At 47.6% G+C, this 24,330-nt stretch overlaps 1 protein-coding gene and 1 non-coding gene across 5 annotated transcripts in view; one reads left to right on the top strand and one right to left on the bottom strand.

The window, feature by feature from the left end:
* JCAD (junctional cadherin 5 associated) overlaps nucleotides 1-24,330 on the bottom strand; it is a 114,706-nt gene that overhangs the window by 24,428 nt on the left and 65,948 nt on the right. The window contains exon 1 of one of the 4 annotated variants that reach the window (XM_053263190.1): nucleotides 21,538-21,726. The exons of 2 other annotated variants lie outside the window; for them this stretch is intronic. The gene's annotated coding sequence lies outside the window, so the exon portion shown is untranslated. Of the gene's footprint in view, nucleotides 1-17,011; nucleotides 17,326-21,537; nucleotides 21,727-24,330 lie in introns of those variants that run through there. One more of the 4 variants, XM_053263192.1, reaches the window with a different exon arrangement.
* On the top strand, nucleotides 11,785-11,854 carry TRNAR-UCU (transfer RNA arginine (anticodon UCU)). Its single transcript has one exon. It is a non-coding gene; the product is annotated as a tRNA-Arg (tRNA).

Raw genomic sequence — 24,330 nt, 5'->3', positions numbered from 1 at the left:
TCCACACAATCCACTAGCAAGTATCTTGGAGGGAATTTCTGTTTCCCAGTGGGAGTGCTATCAGAACCAGCGTTCCCTCTAAGGTGTGCACGTGTGCATGTGGAAGGCCCCATTCTGAATGCATGTGCGCGCACACTGCCTTAATACTGCCAGCCAAAACAAAACACATTCTGCACACAGTTGGGGGGGGGGGAATTAGAGAGAACAGTGGTCTGAACCCGCCTATCACCAGTTCCTGAGCCCTCCACACCACATTTTCCTGACATTTTCTGCCCAATTTCAAATCTTGGTTACAGAAGTTGGATGAATGTCAGGTGGAGAGCTCAGGAACCGGTGGTTGGCAAGTTCAGGCAACATGCCTGCTGCGAGTCCACACTTCCCAGGAATCAGAGGTTCCCTTCAACTTACTTGCCGATGGATTGTGCCAACCTGCCCTATTTCTGACTGTTTGTGCGTCTCCCTCACAGCTGTCTTAGACTCATGCTGGGTGGTTGCCTTTCTATCTGGTCTCCCTAGTGGCCTCAGCAGGGGCAAGGAACTTGCTTTGGGAGCAGGGCGGTTATCTCACACCGGAGTTCTCATCTTTCTCACGCTCCTCTTGGAAAACTTGGGAGTTGCCTCGGCCCATCTCCTGCTCCGGTCCACTCTCATGATAGGCCAGAAGATTAAATAGGCTTCTGCACTCATCTCGTGAGAGCTTGAAATCCCATCTTGCAAGCTTTCTAGTTTCCCACGACATCGTGCCGGGCTTCCCCACTCCCTGCTCTGCCCCCTCCCGGATTCTCTTCTGTAGCCCTGAGCCAGTGTTGCTTATTTTATGTTGCTTAAAAGAGCCCCTGGTGGCGCAGTGGTAAAACTGTCGCCCTGTAACCAGAAGGTTACAAGTTCGATCCTGACCAGGGGCTCAAGGTTGACTCAGCCTTCCATCCTTCTGAGGTCGGTAAAATGAGTACCCAGAATGTTGGGGGCAATATGCTAAATCATTGTAAACCGCTTAGAGAGCTCCGGCTATAGAGCGGTATATAAATGTAAGTGCTATTGCTATTGCTATTATTTCTTCATTTCACCCTTCATCTGGCAGTAGAATAGCAAGGTCTGGCCCCTGGAGATGAGCCTGTCCCTACTGGGACTCTGGGAAAGCCCCACACCTTATTTACCCTGGATCTGATCCTAGTTAAATACGGTTCAACCACATACAGTTCAACCCCAGCAGTTTGACCAGGATCACCCAGGAAATCTGCACTCTCACAACCAGCAGCATGGGGTACAGCAATCTTGGCTACACCTTTAACCAGGATTACCATGAATGTGAGAATGTAACCCCTTTTTATGTAGTTTATCATGACTATAAAGTAAACAGTGTAGTACACTAAAGACAAATTCCAACCGAGCAGCACGGTGCCAATTGTGGGCTGCCTCCTTCTTACAAATTGCCTTCCTATCAGAAACTGCCCAAGAGATGGAACGTGTGGCTTCCTAAGTTGATGCAAGGGCAGAAGGGCTGGAAAACAGCGCGGCTTCCTGGATCTCCTTTGCTTTGTTTGTCAATGACATCACAGATTGCAGATAGCTTTCACTTCCTCAGGATGCTTGCTATCTCCCCAGAGTTTCCGACTTGCCAAAGTTTGGCCAGGCCAGCACTGTGGAGCAGTGGAAACACGACTCAGACCCTCCTGGGTTATCTTCTCTTAGCTCCATTGGACATACTCATGTTTAAATGACACGAGCATGCTCACACAACTCTTGTAGAAAGGAGAGGAAACTGTGAGATCACCCTCTTTCTACTGCTCTTTCCCCACCCAAAACAAAATATGCACTAAAGCATCATTGCACTTAATTAATGCCACTTATTTCAAAATACATATTCCCACCCAGCCCTTCCAGAACGTATGCCAAGGTGAGCAGGGATGCTGCTCAAGGTAAAAGAACTACAGCACAAGTAGTTCATTTCAGAATAGCTGCTAACAGATTGTATGTCTAGTGTGTTAGAAAAAACGGGATGCCCAGAAGAGAACACAGCACAAAATGAATATTGTTCTCAAAGGCCAAATATCTCTGCTTGCCCATTCATTTCAAACCACGGCTATTTCTCAAAGGACCGCTTCCCTGCACACATTTCCCTCATGGAAATCCCTTCTGTGGCAGAAGTAACATGTGGGCCCTGTTGGTCACATTTGAGAAGTGCACGGTAGGGATGTGCACAAGCCGATTCGGCGCCTCCTCTGGGAAGCGCCAAACCAGCTCAGGGGCCAGCATTTGAGCTGGCTTGATGGGGTGGGGAGCAATTCTCTTAAGGAGCCAGTAAGATGCTCCATTGGAAAGTTCACCTTCCTCCTTACCAGACTGAGACGATTTGGAGTCTAAAGACACAGGCCCATGCCATGGAACCACACCTGCCGGCACCACAGGCATGGGAGGTGGAACTGCACCTGCAGGAACCACAGGAGTAGGTAGGGGCAGGGATGGAATGAGAGCTTCTGGCGGAGGCCGTGGCTTGGCAAGAAACGTCCTCTGTTTGGTAAGTCTAGCCCCTACAGACAAGGACAGGGAAGTAGATGGTGATGCCCGTCTCTTACGTGCTAGCCTCCTAGACCTAGAAATGAAACGTCCCCTCACCCAAGGGGACCGCATTTCTGGAAGGGCAGGTATCAGGGAAGGAGGAGAAAGTCAGGAGGGGAAGTCATCTGGAGGAGGGAGAGCGTACAGGCGAGGCGGGTAGGAGTGGAGGGGCAGAAGGACCTGGTAAGGAAGGAGGTAAAGGCAAGGGAACTTGCCAAAGGGGGAACACGGCCACCATACATTGCCTGGTGACCACATCTTTTAGCCTCATCTTTGAAACATCCACTGGGATAGCTAGTGCCTGTGGAATCACAGGAGGAATGCCTGGCAGGGCAGGCCCGCGCAGGGTGGCAATGCAGCGGGACTCATAGTTGCCACAGGCAGGATTGGGCCCTCAGGCGAGGTAGCTGGCAGGATCGGGCCCTCAGGCAATATCTCCTCCAGAGGTGTAGTCGCTACCAGTGTGACCACGTCAGGGGCTAGCAAGCTAGACCCCTGGTCCGGTATAAGTGCCTCAGTTGGAGAGCCCTGTTGGATTGGGCCCATTAGGGCAGAGGTATTCAAAATGGTTGCCGGCCCCAGAGGAGATGGGGAAATGGTGGGCGGATCAGGTGGGAAACAGCAAGGCTTGTGTTGTCTGCACACAGCCTGAAGGAGAAGCCGCTCACTCAGCAGGACTCCCGAGGCTGAAAGCTTTGCTCGCTTCTTTTTCTTAGGAGGATCCACCTCCTTCAAGTGCTTAGTTTTCTTCACCGCCTTTTCATGCAGCTTAGCAGAAACAGCGAGAGACACCACCAGAGACACAGCCAGAGCCAAGGTGTCTGCCCGCTCCAACTGCACCCACCAGAAAATCCTCGAGACGGGAAGCCTCCATAACTGCCCTTAACAGGGCTCAAATCAGAGGGCGATTCACCAAGAAAACTCAAAGTATAAAAACGGAAAGTAATACATTATAAAACTGGGAAAGGTGCAGAAGAAGGCAACCAATATGATCAGGGACCTGGAGCATCTTCCCTGTGAGGCAAGGCTCTAGCGTCTGGGGCTTTTTAGTGGAGACATGATAGAGGTCTATAAAAATTGGAAACATGATAGAGGTCTATAAAAAAAGGCAACTGAGTGGAGACATGATAGAGGTCTATAAAAATTGTGCATGGTGTGGAGAGAATAAAGAAATATTTTCTCTTTCTCTCTCTCGTAACTGCACAACCAGGGTCATCCCATGAAACTGACTGTCAGGAAATTTAGGACCGACAAAAGGAAGTACTTTTTCACATAGCACATCATCAGTGGGATTCTCTGCCATGGAATGCAGTGATGATCACCAGCTGGGATGGCTTTAAAAGGGGCTTAGACAAATTCATGGAGGACAGGTCTATCAATGGCTATATAGTCTTGATGGCTACAGGCTACCTCCAAACTCAAGAGGCACGATGCCTCTAAATATCAGCTGTAGGGCAGCAACAGCAGAAGATTTGGCACACATTCACCTCTTGCCTCTGGGCTTCCCACTGTGTGAAACAGGATGCTGGACTAGACAGGCCTTGGGCCTGATCCAGCAAGGCTGTTCTTATGTATTAAAGCCCCCATGATCCATCCAATGGAGTCAAGCTTATTTTCCCTCCCAAGGAGGTATTCAACCCAACCGCTTTTCCTCACACGTATCCTTTAGTTCCTTCTTTCCAACTAAAAGCAAGCAAAACAGATCTCAGAACAAGAGAACAAAACTTTAATTTATAAAGCACCGCCCATGGACCTTCCTTGCTGATATGCCCCTGGAGTTGTATAAATAACTGAAAACATAATGAAAACAATGAAACATCTACCCCCTAGTCCCACCCTCTTGTTTTTCACAAATAACAAAAATATTATGAAAAGGTCAGGGGAAGGAGAAGCCGTGGGATAAAAACAAACACACATTCAGTTGCGGCCAATACTATTTAACAAAACTGAACAGGAATGGAGGACTGTTGGGGGATGAGGGGGGATGTTGAGCAGCTAAGGATGGTTATAATGAGGACCGAGGCACAGGAATCACACACCGCAGAAACAACTACAGCCGGGGCTCAATAGGCCGATATTAAACTGTTTTAATTTCTCTGTTGTCATTTATTTGTTTTAACTAATATTCTAACTTTTCTGTTGCCATTTTTGGTTGTAAACCGCCCAGAGACATTAATTTTGGGCGGTATAAAAATATGCTAACTAGATAAATAAATAAGTAAGTAAGTAAGTAAGTAAAATAAAATAAAATAAAATAAAATAAAATAAATCTGAGGTGAAACAGCAGGTTCCTTCATACATCATTTATCAATGTACGCATACTCCGGGGGCGGGGGGGGGGGGCAGTGCAAGGCACAGGCAGGGGTAACAGGACAAGGGAAAGAAGCCCATTGGGGAGGATGGACAGAAGAGAGTGTCTCGTAATTTTTCAGAAGTTCGTTACTTCTAAGGTCAAGAAACATTGTCTTAGTAGATACACATCAGGACAGGGCCTAAGAAGAGAGACTGTTGCCAGTAACAAAGATAATTGCTGAAGCTGCATTGACGCGTGTTAACGAAGCGCATCCATCTCCAATATGGCAGGCTGGGGGCAGAGAGGAAGTGCTATCTGTTTCCATTCTAGATGTTCACATTTCCCTTTCACAGAAAATCCAAGCTCCTCCTTACCTGAGCAGAAATTCTTTGAGATTTCTACCCAACAGGACTGTGCGGGAAATTCTCCAAAGAGGAAAAACTCTTCCTCCAAGGAGAAATTGAAATTCTCTCAGAATTTAAGGTTTCCTTCCAAGGAGAAAGAAGGTCAAGAAAGTTTTCTCAGATGGTTTCTCATTGCACACAATACCATAGACAGGGATCTTTCCCAGCCCTCCCAGGAGATGCCAGAGATTAAGCCTGGGGTGTTCCACATGCAAAGCATGTGCTCTGCACTGAGCTTCAGCTAGGGGTGTGCCCAAACCGTGATTCAAAGCACGGTTTGAGCACTTTTAGGAAAATTTAAAAGGGTGAGCTGGGAGAAAAGAGTGCTTACCTGCTTTCCGTCACCCCTTCCAGCTTCCTGCTGGGACAGCCTGGGACCCAAAAAGCCCCATGCGCCATCAGCTTCAGCCTAACCTACTTCACAGGGTTGTTGTGAGGAGAAATTTAACTATGTACACCGCTCTGGTCTCCTTGGAGGAAGAGTGGAATATAAATGTAAAAATAAATTAAAAATGTTAAAAAAAAAAATGTGGGCACCATGTGCATGCCCACATTTTTTTTTTACATTTTTAATTTATTTTTACATTTATATTCCACTCTTCCTCCAAGGAGACCAGAGCGGTGTACATAGTTAAATTTCTCCTCACAACAACCCTGTGAAGTAGGTTAGGCTGAGAGAGAAGCGACTGGCCCAGAGTCACCCAGCAAGTATTATGGCTGAATGGGGATTTGAACTCGGGTCTCCCCGGTCCTAGTCCAGCACTCTAACCACTACACCACACTGGCTCATGAAGCTGGAAGGGGCAGCGAAGAACAGGTAAGCACCTTCTCTCCTTTTTCTTAAAGTCCCCTTTTTAATTTCCCTAAAAGTGCTCAAATCGCACTTGAAACCACACTTTGGGCACATCCCTAGCTTCAGCCCCTCCCCAGATCTCTAATACCCAACTATACTGCTTCTAAAGGATATAAAAATCCATCTGTCTCTCCTACCATTTCATTAGGTGAACCACAATCTCTGTTATTCATCACATTAGTTCATCTACTGAAAGATCGTGGCTTGTCCCTAACCCATCCCTCTCACACACTCAACACTCCCATATTACTACCTTCACTCCTACTATTAGGACTATAAAAGCTCCAGGCTAATCACTTGATTATCTCCCCTTTCCCCACCCATCTCTCCTGCTCATCCTCTTAAAAAAGCAAATATAATCCTACAAAAGTCTGGCGAGGGCTTTCAAAGAACAGGATGGGCCCTCTAACAATCTAATTAAAGCACAAATTAAAATTTAGAAGAAAATATACAACTACTCCTGACCCACCTTCAGCAGTTCTGAAAATAACACAAACATCAGGACCAAAATCTTTGCAAGCAGGGTCTGCTCTGCTTTGCACCTGAATGGGAGACTACATGTATGATCACTGTGAGATATTCCCCTTAGGGGATGGGGCCGCCCTGGGAAGAGCACCTGCATGATTGCATGCAGAAGGTTCCAGGTTACCTCCCTGGCTTCCCCAAGATAGGACTGATAGAGACTCCTGCCTGTAACCTTTAGAGAAGCCGCTGCCAGCCTGTGTAGGCAACGCTGAGCTAGATGGACCAATGGTTTGACTCGGTATAAGGCAGCTTCCTATGTCCCTATGTATTCTACTGTCAAGTTTTTATGACAGCAATTGCTGGCAGAAGTGACAAAGCACTGTGTTCCTACTGAGAGAACACTCCAAGTTTGTTCTTACAAAACGAGAAGGAATTTCTAAGTGGTATTCACTGGCATTCCACACAGATGTCACAGCTTCCTTGAAGTGGCAGGGTGGATTTCCTCAAAGCACAACTCCTTTTTCAGGGCTTCCGATGAGCAAGCTGAAATGCTCATTGGTCAGAATGTAAATATGGTCAACATACACAAGCTAAAATCTACTAAACCTACAACTATACTATGCTTTCATCTTGATTAGAATTATATAGGAAGCTGCCCTACCATTGGTCCACCTACCTCAGTATTGTCTACACTGACTGGCAGCTGCTCTCCAAGGTTTCAGACAGGAGTCTCTAACCACCCTACCTGGAGATGCCAAGAAGTGAATCTGGGACCGTCTGCATGCAAGCAGATGCTCTGGCCCCATCCCCTGAGGATAATATCTTATGGCAGACAGTGCTCATATGTAGTCACACATCCAAATGCAAACTAAGGTGAAGCCTGCTTAGCAAACTGCCTTGGGATTGTTTTCCCACAATGTGTCAGCAAGGGTTGCCTTGGCTCCAGATCATCAGGGTCAGGGAACTGGTCATCAATCCAATATATAAGACAGTTATTGTTGGACAACTCTGGCGATAATGGGAACTGTAGTCCAACAGGTCTATTAGTTGTGATGGTCGTATGAAACCACCAAGTTCAAGGGAAATATCTCAGAATACCACAGCTGGGAGGCAACAATAGCAGAAGGCTATTGACTTCACGAGCCTCAAGTTGGCAGCACCAGGACTTGAGATCCCATGCCTTCTTGAGCTACTTACTACCAACAGTGAAATTCTTTGCTAACATTAAAATGTTTCTTTTCAGATTGTGAACCCTAGGGGGACATCTTCACTCCCTAGATATTGTCCTATGGAAACCACTTTGAGAACTTTGGTTGAAAAGCAGTCTATAAATACTCATCGCCATCATCTAGAAATACTCATCATGCAGAAGGCATGTTGCCAAAGTAGGGTTGCCACAGGATTCCTTGCAGTAAATCCCTGCTTTTACAGATATTTTTGAAGATTTGTCCCCCCTTTTTACCATCAGTCCAACTGAGCCAGGAGCAGGTAGAGAGTCCAAAAGAGGCAGGGGTCCAGTCCCAAGGCAGCAGGAGCTTCATCAGGCCGTGACCTCACAAGAGAGACAAGTTGCTCTGAGTGAGGAGGAAACGTTGAGGCTGGGAGTATGTATAAGACCTGATGGACAGAGTTTGGCCTTTGGGGGTCGGTTAACTGAGTACTCAGGCAGGCTGGCACTTCAGCTTAGCTGGTGCCCTCGAAGCACAGGCCTCCGTCTGCCAGGCTTGCAGCAAAAGCAGAGGACTAGGGGCAACAGAGGTGAAGTGCCAGAGCTGCCTGACCAGTGGGAGACCTGGCCTGAATGCCCAACTTGTCCTTTTACTTTCAATGGGACTACTTGGGAGTCCCATTTTCCACATCACGTCAGCCACTGTTTTTATCAATTTTACGGCAAGGTAAAATATTGCAATATAAAGTAGTTTCTCTCTGCATCAGCACTGCAGGTTATCAGAGGCTGTCCACAGAACTGTACCAAGCTGATGAACTCCTTTGTATGCTCAGTTGCTGTGCATCTTGAAAGGACTTGACCAGAAAGAAAGTCAACCTCAGGCTAGAGTAAATCTGTCCTGGACACTTGCAAAGGGATCAGAGAAGCACCTGCTCTGTTGTGTAACAGAATGCCTTACAGGTCTTTAGAGGCAATCCCTGGGGGAACAAACGTACGTGTGTGTGTGTGTGTGTGTGTGTGTGTGTGTGTAGAGGCTGAAGCCACAGATAGTTCTAGAAGCCTGAGGACCTGTGTGGGGGGTGGTGGTGGTGGTGGAGGGGCGTTATACCAAAGACAAGACTTGTGAGAAGAGTGGTCTAGTATCTTTGTATCCCCATGCTGATAAATAAAACTTCTGTTATTCTCTAACTGGATATTTTTCATAATGGGATCCTTGTCATCTTTGAGTAAAAATCTGCCCGCTGAGCTGCTGGAGTAGGCTGCAAAGCAAAGGAACAGCTGTTCAGAGCATTAATTTTCAACTGGTAGGTTAGGACCCACAACTGGGTGACCTCTGACCCAAGGTAGATTGCATCAATGTCTCTGCCACCATTCAAAAAAAAAAAAAAAGTTCTGAAAAGAAAGGGGGGGGCAGAAAGAGGAAGAGGATGCCCAAATGCAGCAGATGAATGCAGAATTCCTTTCTCATTAGTAACTGTGAAGACAAGGGAAATTTAGGAGATGTGACTTCTCAGCTCTTCCCAAGAAACGAAAGTTTTCCTCTCAGGAGCGGAGCGAGGCTGTTGGCGGCCTGTGTGCAGCCACTGCCGTGGACCCCTGGCCCTGCCCCCCATATCTGATGTCAGATGTGGGGCCCGGCTAGCCACGCCCTCATGTCTGATGTCAAATGCAGGGGTGTGGTCTCCCTTATAAATGGGGCTGCACTGCCTTTAAGGCAGGGAGAGTAACTCCAGCCATGCTGCCAACGCAGCGTGGCCCGACTTCAGCTCCAAACGGGGCTGTGCAGATCCGTTTGGGACTGAAATAATGCCCCCACCTCTGATGTCAGATATTGGGGGCGTGTCTGGGGCTGTGCTCACAGCCCCTGATTGGTCGCAGACCGGGTTCTTTGAACCTGTTTGCCCAATGATGGCTCCGACCCCGTTTCTTCTCGAGTCGGTGTTGACTCCTGGCAATCACAGAGCCATGTAGTTTTCTTTGGTAGAACACAGGAGGGGTTTTCCATTGCCTTCTCCTGTGCAGTGTGAGATCTTTCGAACAAGAAGATGGATATATGTGGTAAAGCATTTAGAAGTGGGTCCCATATTGTAGGCTGGAGTCCTGGGCAGAGATGCAAAAGCCTGGGGGCAAGACAAAATGGGGGGAGGGGGTCCCCTGTCCTCAAGCACAGAAACTAATTTCTGTGTCTGGCCGAGGGGTGGGGAGAGGGAAAGAAGCACCCCCCTCCCCAGGCCTTCACATATGAAGTCCTGGGTCTGAAGAAGCTGGTCTACAAGTTAAGAGGCTTTTCTGGCTGGTTGTCCTTCACTTCCTTCCTGCCTTTACCAGAGCTGGATGGCTCCAATATTACTGTATAACATATCGTGCTCCTGTGATGAACTTGGCCAGTCCTCCCTTAGATGTTAATAGATCCCACCAGTCTACACAGTCTTCTACAGCCAGGTCTTGCCGATTGCATTGAGGCCACTGGAGACTGACCTATACTTTCCTTTGGAGCAAGGGAAGTAAGTGAGCAAGGTCCCCCAGCACTCTAATAGGCCGCGGGCCCTTGAAGCAATGCACAATAGCAAGCAAGATAACCTTTTTCACCACAGGAGTGGAAAACAACATGTCTTAAAACCCCAATACACTGCTTTGCTAAGATACCCAGAGGATTTTGGAAGTGCATTTCTTAGTGAGCTCACAGAGTCAGATAAAGAAAAGTTAAAAAGAGAACAACTACTTCATGTTGTGCCATTATGCTGCCCACCCTGCTGCCCTCCACCCACTATCCCACTAGGCAATCCAGTTCCAAGTTAATTAGGATAGACTCCAGCCAAATCTGTTAACATGGGAAGGCTGGACAGCAGTTCAGAGTAAGCAGGTCAATTTCCTGAGAACTTCAGACCCCCATCACCCTGAAGATAAATACATTCTGGGCTAAATTTAAGCTCAAAGTTGTACAGGTGGCCACTTTGACAGTCCAAAAAAATTATTTGTCCAATGACCTTGCCTTAATTGAGCAGCTTTGCAGAGATTATTTGCTTTCCCCTCCACAGAACAAAAAGCCTTTGTTTATTTCTCTCCCCCCACCCGCCACCATCCCGCCTTGTGTTCTTTAGGTCATGAGAGACAAGTCTAATTATGTATCTACAGAACAATCAACCACTGTAATCTGTCAAAACTGGAAAGGATAAGGAGGCAATCCTCAAAGCACTTGAGACTCACTAGCTTCACTTAAACTGCTCCTAAGTAAGCAGTTAGGAAATGGTGGTCAGAGAGATCCATATAAGTTTTGTACACTTTTTTCTAGAATACTGTGTTTGTTCCACCACGCCACTCCACACACATCCTATTATCAGGAGAGGCATATCACAGAAAGAGAAAATGCAAGTCTAAGGGTCAAGAGGCAAATACAGTTGCAATCAGCTTTGTGCCTAGAACGACATCCTATGCCATCCCAATCCACCATCCCAGAAGCAAGCATGAAATATCTCATCAGAGAGCAAAGAAATCCCACCCCATAGCTTAGTGGTACAGCACACCCTTGAGCACACAAGGTTCCAAGTTCAGTCCTGACATCTTCTGTTAAAGGATCTCAGTAGCACAGCTGGGAAGGATCTCTGGTTGAAGACAGCGGCTGAATTCCTAGTGGTATGCTTGTGCAAAGAACAATGATGCACGAGTGCCAGACGATCATATAGCAGTGCAAAATCATGGGGATATTTGGAATTGTGTCCCTGTGCAAAAGTTTTAAGATAAATGATGAAGCATGCCACAGATTGTGTACCTGTTGAAAAAGCACAAACGTGTTTATGCTAATGCTGCACTAGTTTAGAAAACGAGTTCCAGTCTTAATGAAAACAACCTAGCATAGGAACCTTGCGCTAGTGCAACATTTGTCAGAATGTTGGCCAAAACTAGAAGCAATGATCTGACTTGGTATAAAGGAAGCTTCATATGAGCTCACATCTATAACCATTTTGACCACCAGTCTAACTCAAATGGTATTCTACTGACAATTCCATGACCAAAAAAATGCTTATAGATCACCACTGGTAAGGGTCATAGCTCAGTGGTAGAGCATCTGCTTTCTATGTAGAAGGTCCCAGGTTCAATTCCTGGCATCTCCGGGTAGGGCTGGGAAGGACTCCTGCCTGAAACCTTGGAGAGCTGCTGCTGGTCAATGCAGACCAGGGACAGGGAAACTTGGCTCTCCAGCTATGTTGGTGTGGACGATACTGACCTAGATGGGCCAATGATCTGGCTTGGTATAACACAGCTTCCTATGTACCTGTGTATGGAAGAGCATAATACGCACCCAATACTTCCTGCTATATCAACTCTTGCAATAGAACGTGACTAAGGACAACATCCCCTACTATCACCATCAATGTCCATTAGTCACAAGCTCAGGTTATTACTATGCAATTGCTATTGTAGCTCTTTTCATTAACCCAAGATCATATACCTGACCACTACAGAAAATTAATACACCACTCTTTCTGTTTCTTTACCAGGGGTAGGATTTGGTTGTGTATATGAGCCTGATGGACATACAAGACCTCCCAGGGGATTTTCTCTCTGCAAAGGCCAAAATTGTTGGCTATATTTTTCAGCCTTTTTGTCAAATAAGGTTGCAGAGGGAAGCTAGAGCAGTTTTAGGTGCAACAACATAACCATAGCTTTCAAGTTATGAGAAGTAATAGTTCCACTTTGTTCCCACAACAAAGTAGTCAGATCTCATTGAGAGTACTGTATCCAGTTCTGGGTGCCACATGTTAAGAAGGATGTTGTAGAGAAATTGGAAGGGGTTCAAACGATAGCCATGAAAATTGGCAGAGGCATGGAACACAAGCCCTGAGGGAGAACATGATAGCACTTTTCAAATATCCGAAGGACTGTCACACAGAAGAGGGGGGAAACCTGTCCTTTGCTGCCCCTAAGATAGAACAGAATTAAATGGCTTGTTACAGGAGGGTAGATTTTGGCTGAACCATTAAGAAGCTTCTTAATGGTATTTTCAGCAGAACCAATTACCTAGGACAGACTCTTTCTCATTGGAGGTCTTCAAGCAGAAGCTATATAGCCATCTGTTGGGGATGCTTCAAGTTAACAAGACTTAAATCAGATGCTTAAATCAACAATACATTGTTTAAAAAATTTCTTTGGCAGCATCATGTCCAAATGAAAGCAGATATTGTGGAGAGAAGCCATATCTGCCCAATTTATCATGAAGGCTCTTACACCAGTTAGAATGGAACTCATCTTTCAATATTGGGGTGGGGGGCGGGCAGGCCCTGATGGCAAAAATATAATTTCAGCCAGTAATTATAAGTATGAACTCACCCCTGGGCCTCGACTCTGGTTAAACTGAACTCTAAGTGTAGGATGGCATTTGAAACACATCTAGGCAGCTGGAATATGGTACAAAGGAATCTGGACTGAACAACTTCCATGGGTTTGAAGTTACAGATGGAACAGATTTGGACCCCGTACAGCATTTGTGCCAATGTATTGGCCCGGTATACCTTGACAGCTGCTGGGATAAAACAGCCCCCTCTAGTGTGGAAAAAGTTTAATACAGCAGATGCACCCCTCTGTGCACTTGCTGCAGCACCACATTGTGTATCCCATGTACCATTTGCGTGGAAACCTATGCCCACGTACTAATAGCTCCTAACCTGCTCAACCCTACTCCCGTTAATTTGCCATTTGTGTTCTTTTGGCAAATATCATAACCTTAGTCTTTGGGGTATTTATGACTAGGGACTCATCTTTGCAGAACTATGTAAGTCTTTGTAGCGCTCTCCTCATGCCAGCCCATGTCCTCGATAGATTATAGGAGTCGTAGTCAACAGCATCTGGGAATCCCTGTTAGAGGGAACACTGCTTCCTGCCTCACTCCACTCTGCTACTGTTGTGGCTGCTCAGGCAGGAACCTCCATCCTGGTTTCTCAAATTCCCCGGCACAAAACAGGGAGTAAGTGGTGTACACGAGGCTTGGCTTGGGTGTGGTTGGACTGGGTTGGTCACAGAAAGAAGCTCCTCGCAATAACATCGAAGGCTGCCTCTCAGGGAAACAGAGGGGCCTTGGTCTGGCCCCGAGGATCACAGGGCCTGCACTGTGGAGGGGAGGGAGGTGGCAGCAGCAATAGAGGAAAGGTGGGCATTGGGTCAGCTCCAAGCACCTCAACTCCTTTCCTTCTTCCCCTGTATCTCCAACCAGCATGGGCTAGTTATTCACTGGTCATCTGCACAGGCTGGTTATTTTACCCAGTGAACGAGCAGCTTGTGCGGCTCAGTTTAAAGCTGGGGCTCTGCTCTTTTTGGCTGGGGGTGGGGGGGCAGGCAAAAACCCTAGGGATGGCCCTGGTCTCCCCCCTAAGAACTGTATTTTCTGTGTCTTCCCATGCATCTCTCCCTCTCTCCACCCCATCCCCGTCTCTCTCTCACACACACACAAAAACACCAACTCCCACTTCTTTTCATCAAGATTTGTGGTGAATTGTGCTCCATGTTAATTAGTGGGAAGAGGATGTTTCCTTTAGATTACCTGAGAGGAGGCACCAGATTGCTTTGGGCTGGCCCTGAAATTAATGCAGCCTTTAAAAGGGATCGTTAAAGAGTTAAGAAAAAGGCTAGTCCCTCTTTTGACCATCCTCCCAAATCTACGGACTGCATGTACCAGGGGTTGTACCTTTCATTAGATGCTCTTCACTAGAGTTACATTCTTGAACACTACTTATTCTGCTGGAACCTGTAATTTCTGCTATTCCTCAGCACAGACTCAGGCAAGGTGGTGGTACATTACTTGCTTTTTTCTTTTTACTAAAGCTGGCTGTGGTAATACTGCTGAAGAGCCCTCATTCACTCTCCCTATTATACAGTGCTTAAAATAGCAGACAAGTGTGTGGCATTTTATGGCTTAAACAGATTACATCTTGGGAGAGATGCCTGGAGAATGAGAGTGCTGGAGTTTGCTGCAGACTTCAACAACCATCTAATTCAAAGGATTTACAGCATCTGGCCCAGGATGGGGTTTTGCTGGGAACAATCAACTCCCCAAAGATATAACAGCAGTGGGGCCCGGCCCTAGCATGGAGACTTTATATACCCAGGCTAACACTTTGATTTAAGTGTTAGATTACAAAAGCCTCACTCCTACAGCCTCTTGCAATTAGCAGCAGCATCAGATGTCTGAAGTTAACAGCGCTTTGAAAGCACAGGGAACCAATACAAAAACTGGGTGGCAAAAGACTGATAATAGATAATATCTCGAGACCCTCTATTACCAGTCTTTTGCCACCCAGCGCTGTTAACTTCAGACGTGTGATGCTGATGCTAAAACTCGCTGTAGTTTTGAACTGGTCCATTGATCTTAAAATCTTATGATCAGTGGACCAGTTCAAAACTACAGCAAAACTACAGTTCAAAATTAGCATCATGGAAAGAAGAGATTGGACTGCCCAGGCAGGCATTTCACTTTAACATGAGTACAAGCATACAGTTTTTAACTTGAAAGGGAAGAGGTGTCAGCATTCAAGTCATATGGGAAGTCTAGTTTCCTTCTAGCTAGTGCATATGGGCCGGCTATATGGTCATTAAATGGTAAGGAAGGGCACCCTGTATATAATAAGATATCTATATATTTAATTCTCCTGGGTGAGCCTTGGAATGTGCTTCCTGGTGCCCAGCTGATTGGCTGGGCGGCGGAGGCGCCTGATTGGCAGAGGCGCACCCTGGAGAATTGGTCGCTGCGGTGGGCCTGGCCGCGGAGGCGAGGTGGTGGCAGGCCTGGCCGTGGAGACGGCACTGGGCCCAGCAGCCTGGGCCTGGCACGGGCTGCCCGGAGACTGGGGCAGAAGGTGGGGGGGGGGAGAGGTAACCGCCCCCAAAGCGTGCACAGATGCTCTGTGTGGGGTTGGCTAGTACTTTATAAGAACATAAGAACAGCCCAGCTGGATCAGGCCCAAGGCCCATCCAGTCCAGCACCCTGTTTCACACAGTGGCTCACCAGATGCCTCTGAAAAGCCCACTGGAAAGAGGTGAGGGCATGCCCTCTTTCTTGCTGTTGCTTCCCTGCAACAGATATTTAGAGGCATCTTGCCTCTGAGGCTAGAGGTGGCATATAGCCATCAAGACTAGTAGCCATTGATAGACCTGTGCTGTGCTCCATGAATTTGTCTAAGCCATTTCTAAAGCCATCAGAGCTAGTGGCCAGCACCACATCCCTTGGCAGAGAATTCCAGAGATTAATTTACGTGCTGTGTCAAAAAGAACTTCACAGCCTTCAGTTTCATGGGATGACCCATGGTTCCAGTGTCGTGAGAGAGGGAGAAAAATTTCTCTGTCCACCCTCTCTACTCCATGCATAATTGTATACACCTCTATCATGTCTCCCCATAGTCACCTCTTTTCCGAACTAAAGAGCCCCAGATGCTGTAGCCTTGCCTCCTAAGGTAGGTGCGCCAGGCTCTTGGTTGCCCTTTTCTGCACCTTTCCCCGTTCGACAATATCCTCCTTAAGATACAGTAACTAGAAATGCATGCAGTACTCCAAATGTGGCTGCACCATAGATTTGTATAAGGGCATTATAATATCAACGTTTTTATTTTCAATCCCCTTACTAATGATCCCTAGCATGGAATTGGCCTTTTTCACAGCTGCCATGCACTGAGAACTGCCCATCACAACCCCAAGATCGCTCTCCTGAGCGTTTTCCAGATTGCACGCTGCAACATACTCACAACGTATCCGCTAAGTGCCCCTCCATATTGCCTGTGTTCCACATCGGTGTCCCTTCACAGCAGGGTGCCCTTCACATTTCCCATGCCTGGATTCAAATTTTAATGATGTGTTTTTGCCCTACAACGTTGTAAATGCACTGTAGGAAAGTAGCTGTATTTTTCTGTTGTAGCGAGCCTTTCCCCGCTTTTTATGTGTTGTAGCACTTTGCAGCGTGGACAGTTCTGTCTCTCCCCCCACCCCCTCACCACGGAGAGAGAAACAGGCAGGGAGAAATCTCTGCTTTCCCCTCCTTTCCTCCTCACAGATCCCAAACCACACACCTCCTCCCTCCTCCGCTTGTTTCCAACATAACTTGAGCTTGTCAACACAGAAGGGGAGAGGAGAGCAGCTGAACAGATTTCTGGATCCAACCCTTTCTCATGCACTTTTTACTGAAGAGGAAGCCCATTGAACTAAATCATTTGCTTCTGTGCAATCCCACTTGCTTACTACAAGGCAAAGGGCAGGGAGAGAGAGAGAGAGAACGAACAGTCACTTACTTTAAAGGAAGCCCATTGAACTGAATGATGATTCATTTACTTCTGTGCAATCCCACAGCCTTCACTGGAGGAGTGCTCCCCTCCCCTCCTATCTATCTATCGGCACGCCGCTGCCATTCTCCCTCCTCAGGAGAAGGCCGGGCAGGAGGGAAACAGTGAGGGCGATGGTGGAGAAGAGCAAGGTGCCCCACCGCCGTCGCAAGGCTCTCCAGCCCTGGTTCTGTCTGGGGCACCGACTGAGGAGGAGTGGCAGAGGCTGCCAGTTCCTCTTTCCCCCCCTTCCAGGCTCGCCACAGGATTCCCTTTCGCTCCCCCCTTCATGGGGAGCCGAGAGGCAAGGCAGCCAAGAAGTTATGTCTATTTATTTTTAAAGGTTGTCACGTCACACAAACGCCACAACTCCATTGGCCCAAATGGAGCAGGGGCAGATAAATGCATTTCAATGAGAATATGGACACTCCTGCCTGGAAAATCCATTTCAGTGGATGGAAAATATGAATGGCTTACAACGAAGCATTAAACAAGCCTTTACTTTCGTTTTGAAACTGTTGCACGATTTTGTCAGAGTTTGCAACGCATTAACCATTGCAAATCTCATCGTCCGGAAAACGCCCTAGTCAGTTACTTTCCTTTCTTATGACTTTTCATGTGTTCAAGGCTGAGTCCAAGCCTATGATCCACAATACACTTTGACACCAATTCTCTTCAAGAACAAAAGAGTCTTGCCTTTACCTTATTCTGATAGCAGTGGTTAAAACAGTTCCACTTGGAAAATGTCCTTTTCTCCCCAATCCACTTGTCCTGCCTATTTGCTCAAGGTTCCAGATGTTCATCCAGAGGCAGTGTTGAGCAACAGACACGTAGACACTGGGCCTCCCACCACATGCCTCCTTCAGTCCCTTTGCCCACATCTTCTTCCCCCAGCAGGCAGAGGGTGGAGACAACCAGTGGAAGAACAGGACAAAATATGGGCGAGGACATGGCCACCTTATCATCCATTTAGGTGAATGGGTGGCAACTTAAGGATATGTTCCTGTTTTAAGCAATATGTATTCATTTTAGCTCTTCAAGATTTTATTCTGCAGCACCAAACCAGAATTTCTATTTGGTCCAAGCCCTTAAAACAGAAAGGGAAACAAACATCCTTTTCTCCAAGAGGCTGAGGCAAATTTGCAGAAGATGTAGATTCCCTCTCACTCCCCTGGATTCACTTAGGAAGCCCAGCATTGTTCAACAGAGCAAAAAACTAAAAGTAAGATGACACAGTATGTTAGTTGCAGCGAATCTGATGTCAGTAGATTTGGGGAAGAACACAAGTGCGTTTGAGCATTTTGCAATAAACTGCATTCCAAAGAAGTCCTTTCTCTTTGTTTATTTATTTATTTATTTAACACATTTATATACTGCCCACTACCAAAGTCTCTAGGCGGTTTACAATACTGCAATACTTTGTTGCAGTATTATAGCTTAAAGTTTTGAAAACAGCTCACAGAAACATTTGCTAGTTATGTAGATAATTGTGCTTCTTGTATTATAATGATGTATAACAATTTATTATTTCTTTTTAAAAAGATTATAACTGTGAATCAATTCTTGAAATCAAGGGTATTAAAAAAATATAGCAGGGAAGGAAAATGAACCATGGAATCGTAGGTATTCTTCAGGGTAGCACCAAAACTGTGGAATCGCCTTCCCATACATATCAATCAAACCCAAAGTGCCTGTGGCTCCATACGCAGGAGCTGGTGAAGATGCTTTATATCAAGTCAGACCACTGGTCCATCTAGCTCAGTATTGTCTACACAGACTGGCAGCGGCTTCTCCAAGGTTGCAGGCAGGAATCTCTCTCAGCCCTATCTTGGAGATGCCAGGGAGGGAACTTGGAACCTTCTGCGTATAAGCATGCAGGTGCTATTCCCAGAGCAGCCTCATCCCCCAAGGGGAATATCTTACAGTGCTCACATATAGTGTCCCATTCAAATGCAAACCAGGGCAGACTTTGCTCAGCAAAGGGACAATTCATGCTTGCTACCACAAGCTTTGATAACAGATTGATAACAGGAGCCCTTTCTTTGGTGATGTTGTTATTAGTATCCAGCATGGCTTTCCCAGAAATAAGCAGACAATCCAAAAGGCTCTTTTGAGAATAAGAAAAAAATCCAATGCTCAAAAGGAAATCCCACTGAGTTCAACAGGACCTTCTCTCAAGCAGACATAACCATTGCAGCCTCTCTGGGCATTTCATAAGTTATTCAAGCATCTTTGAGTGTGCAATAGGCAACTCATGATGACCATTGTTAAGGACAGATATAAAGCGTAAGAGCTTCATTCTAAAGTTCTGTTCTAGCCAATGGATTGGTTTCATTTGAATTGCAACCACAGGAAATGCAAACACCCATCAATGTGTCAGGTGTAAAGACAGCCTAATGGCTTCCAATTGCTACCACCTGGGAAAACCAGAGCAATCACTGTTAAGTTCTCTTTCAACCTTTTCTTTTCTCCCAGTTCAAGAGAACTTCTAGATCTCTTGAAGTTCTAGAGTCTTGTCAGGCTATATTCACTGACACCCTAAGAGAGGTGCTCTAACCCCTGGACGTTGGGGATCTGGCCCGTGGCCTCCAAGGTCCGGGGGGCCTCTAGCCATCACTCTGTGCCTGCCCTGCTGTGCAAAACCACCCAAAGTTACCTTATGTTTATCCGCCAGTGTGCAGGCCGCTGGGCCTGCCTGCCTGGCTCAGAGAGCCTTGAAAACTGTGAGGTGTTCCTTTCTGCGCAGGTGCGCCTTGCAGTTTTCAAGGACTGCTGGGCAAGACAGGCACGCCCAATGGCCGCTCCAACCGCTGACGCCACGGGGCAGGGGAAGGCCTGCTTGGCTCACCCCCCTGCCCATGCACACTGGCGGCTAAAAATAAGGTAATTTTTGGCAGTGTGGCAGGAACATCCCGCTGCCCTCAAATGCAGGGGGGCCTTATGGCGGGGGCAGTCCAGACACCAATTTTACCTAGGCGCACCACGGCATCCCAGTCTCAAACCCTTTGCACAGAAGTGCCCCTGAGATCAACAGGACTTAGTTGAATTTCCAGGTCATGCATTTAGAACGGAGTTTCTCTTCATTTAGCCTGGATGCTGGTGGGAGGATTGCCAGAAGCAGAGAGAAAGGGGATTGCTGTTCCGGGATGACCTACCACAAGGCTCAGGCTGTCTTAATACCAGCTCATCAAGGAAGAAAGAGAACTGGCACTGCTGCTGCTTCTTCGACAACTACTACCTCCACCCTGCTGCTGCTTCTTCAACAACTACTACCTCCACCAAAATATTTATATACCGTTTTTCATCAGAAGTTCTCAAAGCAGTTTACGTAGAAACATAAAGAAGCGAGTTTCCTGTCCCTGAGGTCTCACAATAGAAAAAGAAACATAATGTGGACACTAGCAACAGCCACTGGAGGATTGCTCTGCTGCAGTTAGATGGAGACAGTTGCTCTTCCCAGGGGCATAGCTAGGGGAGAGGGCACCAACCTGTTCACCCCTCTCCCCAGAGGTCCTTAGGAGTGAGGGAGATAACGAAGAAAATAGGGAGGGGTGGAGCTGGGGGGCCCGGGGTTCTTTGAACCCACCTGTTCAATTATAGCGAGGCCCCTGGCTCTTTCCCTGCTAATCGCCACTTTAAAAGATACCTCCTTGCTCAATCGGCAGGGGTCAGGGTTTACCCCACATTCACATATCTTCCAAATGGGAGAAAATATACAACACACAAACGCACTCAGTTCAATTTTCAAAACGGGAAACTCCAGAGCTCAAAACCATCCAAAAGTGATGCCCTTTGATTGAGGAGCCCTTTCTCTAGCGTCAGATGCGTCTGGAGCGGTGGCTCTGCGGCTGAGAAAATGGCGTTCTGCATGTGCTCAGAGTCACCCTCTCCCTTATACCTCTGCTGAGTATGAAAACAAGCTCCAAGGTGAAGTCCCCCTCAGGGGAAAAGCGACCTCCTTTATCCTATCACTGCCGCCGGCCCCGCTTCAAAGAAGGAAATCCTAACGTGGACAGGGACAACCGTTAGATTCCCTCCCCACTCTCCCAGGACAGTCGACTAGGAGCCAAGAGACTGGCTGCTGAGCGTGCGAAAGCTCCGGGCAAGTTGGCACTCAAACGGGCCCCATTTGTTAAGAGATCGGGGCTGGGGGAGGGAGAAGCCAGGGGCTACATAAAACGACACCCCCGCCCCGCTTCAAGGCAGCCTAGAACCGCCGCCACGACGCCAAGATCTGAAGCCTTCCCCTGTCCCCGGCACGTGCAGCACGGAACCGCACCCTCTCTCGGATTTCCCCCAAAAGAGCTAAGACGCCGACTAGGCTGCTCCGCTGGAAGGACGGCAGAAACTTTGAAAAGCTGCGGCGCACGTCTGGTCGAGGGCAGAGGGCATGACGGCGGGGCGGGCGTGGAAAGGCAGAGTATGCTATGCCCAGTCGAGCGAAGACGAAGAAGCCGCCCGCAGCACGCTAAGGGAGGGACGGGCAAGCGACTTACCCGGCGGGTCGTCCCCCATGGTTGCCTCCGCTCTGCGGCGCGTTTGGGAGCCCAGCGAGAAGAGCGGCTCTGCTGAGCATGCCTGGTGGAGCCGCGCCTCGCCTCTCCGGCGCTGCGATGACTTTGAAGTGGAGTGGAGGGAGCTCTCCCGACAAGCCTCCCAAGGCACTGCTCTCCTCCTCCTCCTCTTCCCCCCCCCGCCCCCTCCAGCAGCACCTTGTGGCTTTCCTTCGGGGTTTGCCGTCTTCTGCTTCTTCTTTAAAGAAGAAGCAACAAACCTCTTGGGTTGTTGTTGCAACCCAGAGAGCGAGGCTGTTGTATAATTCCACTTCATGTCCCTGCATGGAGCACCCCTGAGACCGTCCCCCCTTCCTTTTGAGCCCGTGAACTCGTCGGAAAGGAGCCTTTCTCTACTATTGTGCCTCTTGCTCTTTTTTATGCTTGGATTATCTACGTGTTGGATGTTGGTAATGATGCGGCCCCCCCCCCACATTCCCCTCGCTTCTTGTCCCCCACCATTCGCTCCCAGACTTGTCTAATAGTGCTTGTCCTCTAGCATTTAATTTGCTGTTCGTTGTTCTTGCATTATTTCTGTTTCTGCAGCGATGTCGCTCCAGGATTTGGAGCAGACACGGAAACGGATGAGGGCGCCCCCCCCCACCCCCGGTTTCGAGTGGATCATTTAGGGTTGCCAACTGACCAGGGTGGGGGAGCGAGTAGAGAAACAACAAGCCTGCCTGGTTTTGTGCCTTTAGCAGCCTGATCTGCAGAAATCAGCAAGTGAAGCTTTTCAAAGCATGAAGATCAGTATTGCTAACAGCACGTCAAGCTGCTGTTGAAGGCATAGCTACAGAGAGACCAGATGAAACATTGGCAACTTTACACACCTCACCTTTAGGCTCTGGTGATGACACTTTTTTTTTTTTTTTGCTCCCCCGCCCCAACCTACCAAACCTATTGATTAGAAACAATAATGGGATGAAAGACATCTGTGTGTGGAATATGAGGGCAATCAGTTAAAAACAGTTATCTCACCAGCACATGAGATATGCCAACAAATTTCACATTTTGAGACAAATGTAAAGGTGGAAATCGCTGTTTCTTACATGTATAATATAGTGTAAGCCATTTTATGCCACAAATTGTGGGAGAAAAGATATGTTGTTCAAAAATGTTTTAAATATTTTTAAAATGGTGGTTCACACAATGGGGCAAAATTGGGCTAGCCTCCACTAGCCCAATTTTGCCCCATCGTGTGAATAGCCTCTGTGTTGGATTAATCCCCTCCGAGTTTGAAGTTCCAACAAAGCATTGATCCTGCATCTGCTATAGTGACATTATCCCAAGGAAAGGACTATGGGTGCTCTGGAATTCCATAAAGCAGCCTGCACTACAGCTGACAGGCAAGGGAGAATCCCAGAAGCATCTTCAATGAATAGAAAGCAGCACATTCCCCATCCCTGAACCTGAACTGACCAGCCAAGGGAAGGGTGGAATGGCAGGAAGCAATGTTAAGTGGGCTGGGGTTCCACGGTTGCGATGTCTGCCCATTGCTCTGGGAGCTAATTAAGAATGAACGGATGTGTGCGTGCCTGTGTGTAAGAAATTAGACTCAAACATGCCTCCCATTTTAATCCAGAAATAAAACTATGCTGCAAATAGTAAAAATGTGTGCAATTCTGCTTTGGAATATGCTACACTCTCCATCCATATTCATTGACTAGCTATAACTCATAATGTGACTAAAACTGTGAACCACGTTTGCATCTAGAAACAGAACGTTTGTCCTAACTGGCTGGCCCAATATTAATTTCTTAATCTTATTATATGTATTTATTGGCTTTATAGACCCTCTCAATTATAAACAAAATATATAGTATATAATGAGGCTATTCGATGGAGAGGAACCAAGCTAAGGGAACCCAGCCCGGTTTCTCTCCATTGTGAGAACTACTGGGCGAGCCTGGTAGTTCAACAGCAGCTACCCCGCCTAAGAAATGCTCTCCTAAAATGAGGTTAGCGGACCAAGCACTCCGCTAACCCCCATTTTACTGATCATGTGCCACCGCAGTGTGGCTCCACACTGTGGTGACACACAAGTAGACCCCCTCTTCCCAACAACAAACCTCCTGGCCTCGGGGGTCTCCCCAGAATCCCCCATGCACTCGCAAATCAAAAACCTACCCGGATTTGGGAGCTGTGTGTGCACCTGATTTTCTGTTGTGTGGAAGTCTTCCACACAAACACTCCTACCCAGGTTTTCCTCCTACCTTGCTTCCACACAACCAAAAATTGGGAGCACACGCAGCTCCCAAACCTGGGTAGAACATAATGGGGCTATTCTCACGATCAGCAAAAATCGGCCTAGGAGAGCTTAGCCTGATTTTTACTGATTGTGTAAACCACCGGGATGGCAGGCGAGCCCGGTGGCTTACATGCAGCTAGCCCGCTTTTGAAGCCCTCCTCCCCAAAGCCCGGGCTTCCAGATTGTGAGTAGCTGCGGTGCTGCGGCATGGCTACTCACGAGCAGACCCCTGGAGAGGAGGTGAAAAGCTGCCTCCCAGCTCCGGGGGTCTTGCCAGCATGCCCTGCGTGCTAGCGCAGGGCATGCTGGAGCTTCTGGGAGCTGTGTGGCCCCCGCTCCCCCCAGCCAGCTCCATCACGGAGCTGGCAATCGCTTAGCCCGCTCTCCCTGCTCACCCCACCAAACCAGGTCTCACTGATTGTGAGACCCGGCTCAGTTTTTAATTGTGTGAATGACCTCACAAACTGTGTTCTACCTGGGTTTGGGAG

Source organism: Hemicordylus capensis, chromosome 6 (assembly GCF_027244095.1).
Source record: "Hemicordylus capensis ecotype Gifberg chromosome 6, rHemCap1.1.pri, whole genome shotgun sequence".
In the NCBI taxonomy this organism is placed as follows: domain Eukaryota; kingdom Metazoa; phylum Chordata; class Lepidosauria; order Squamata; family Cordylidae; genus Hemicordylus; species Hemicordylus capensis.
This window is presented reverse-complemented; position numbering and strand designations above follow the sequence as displayed.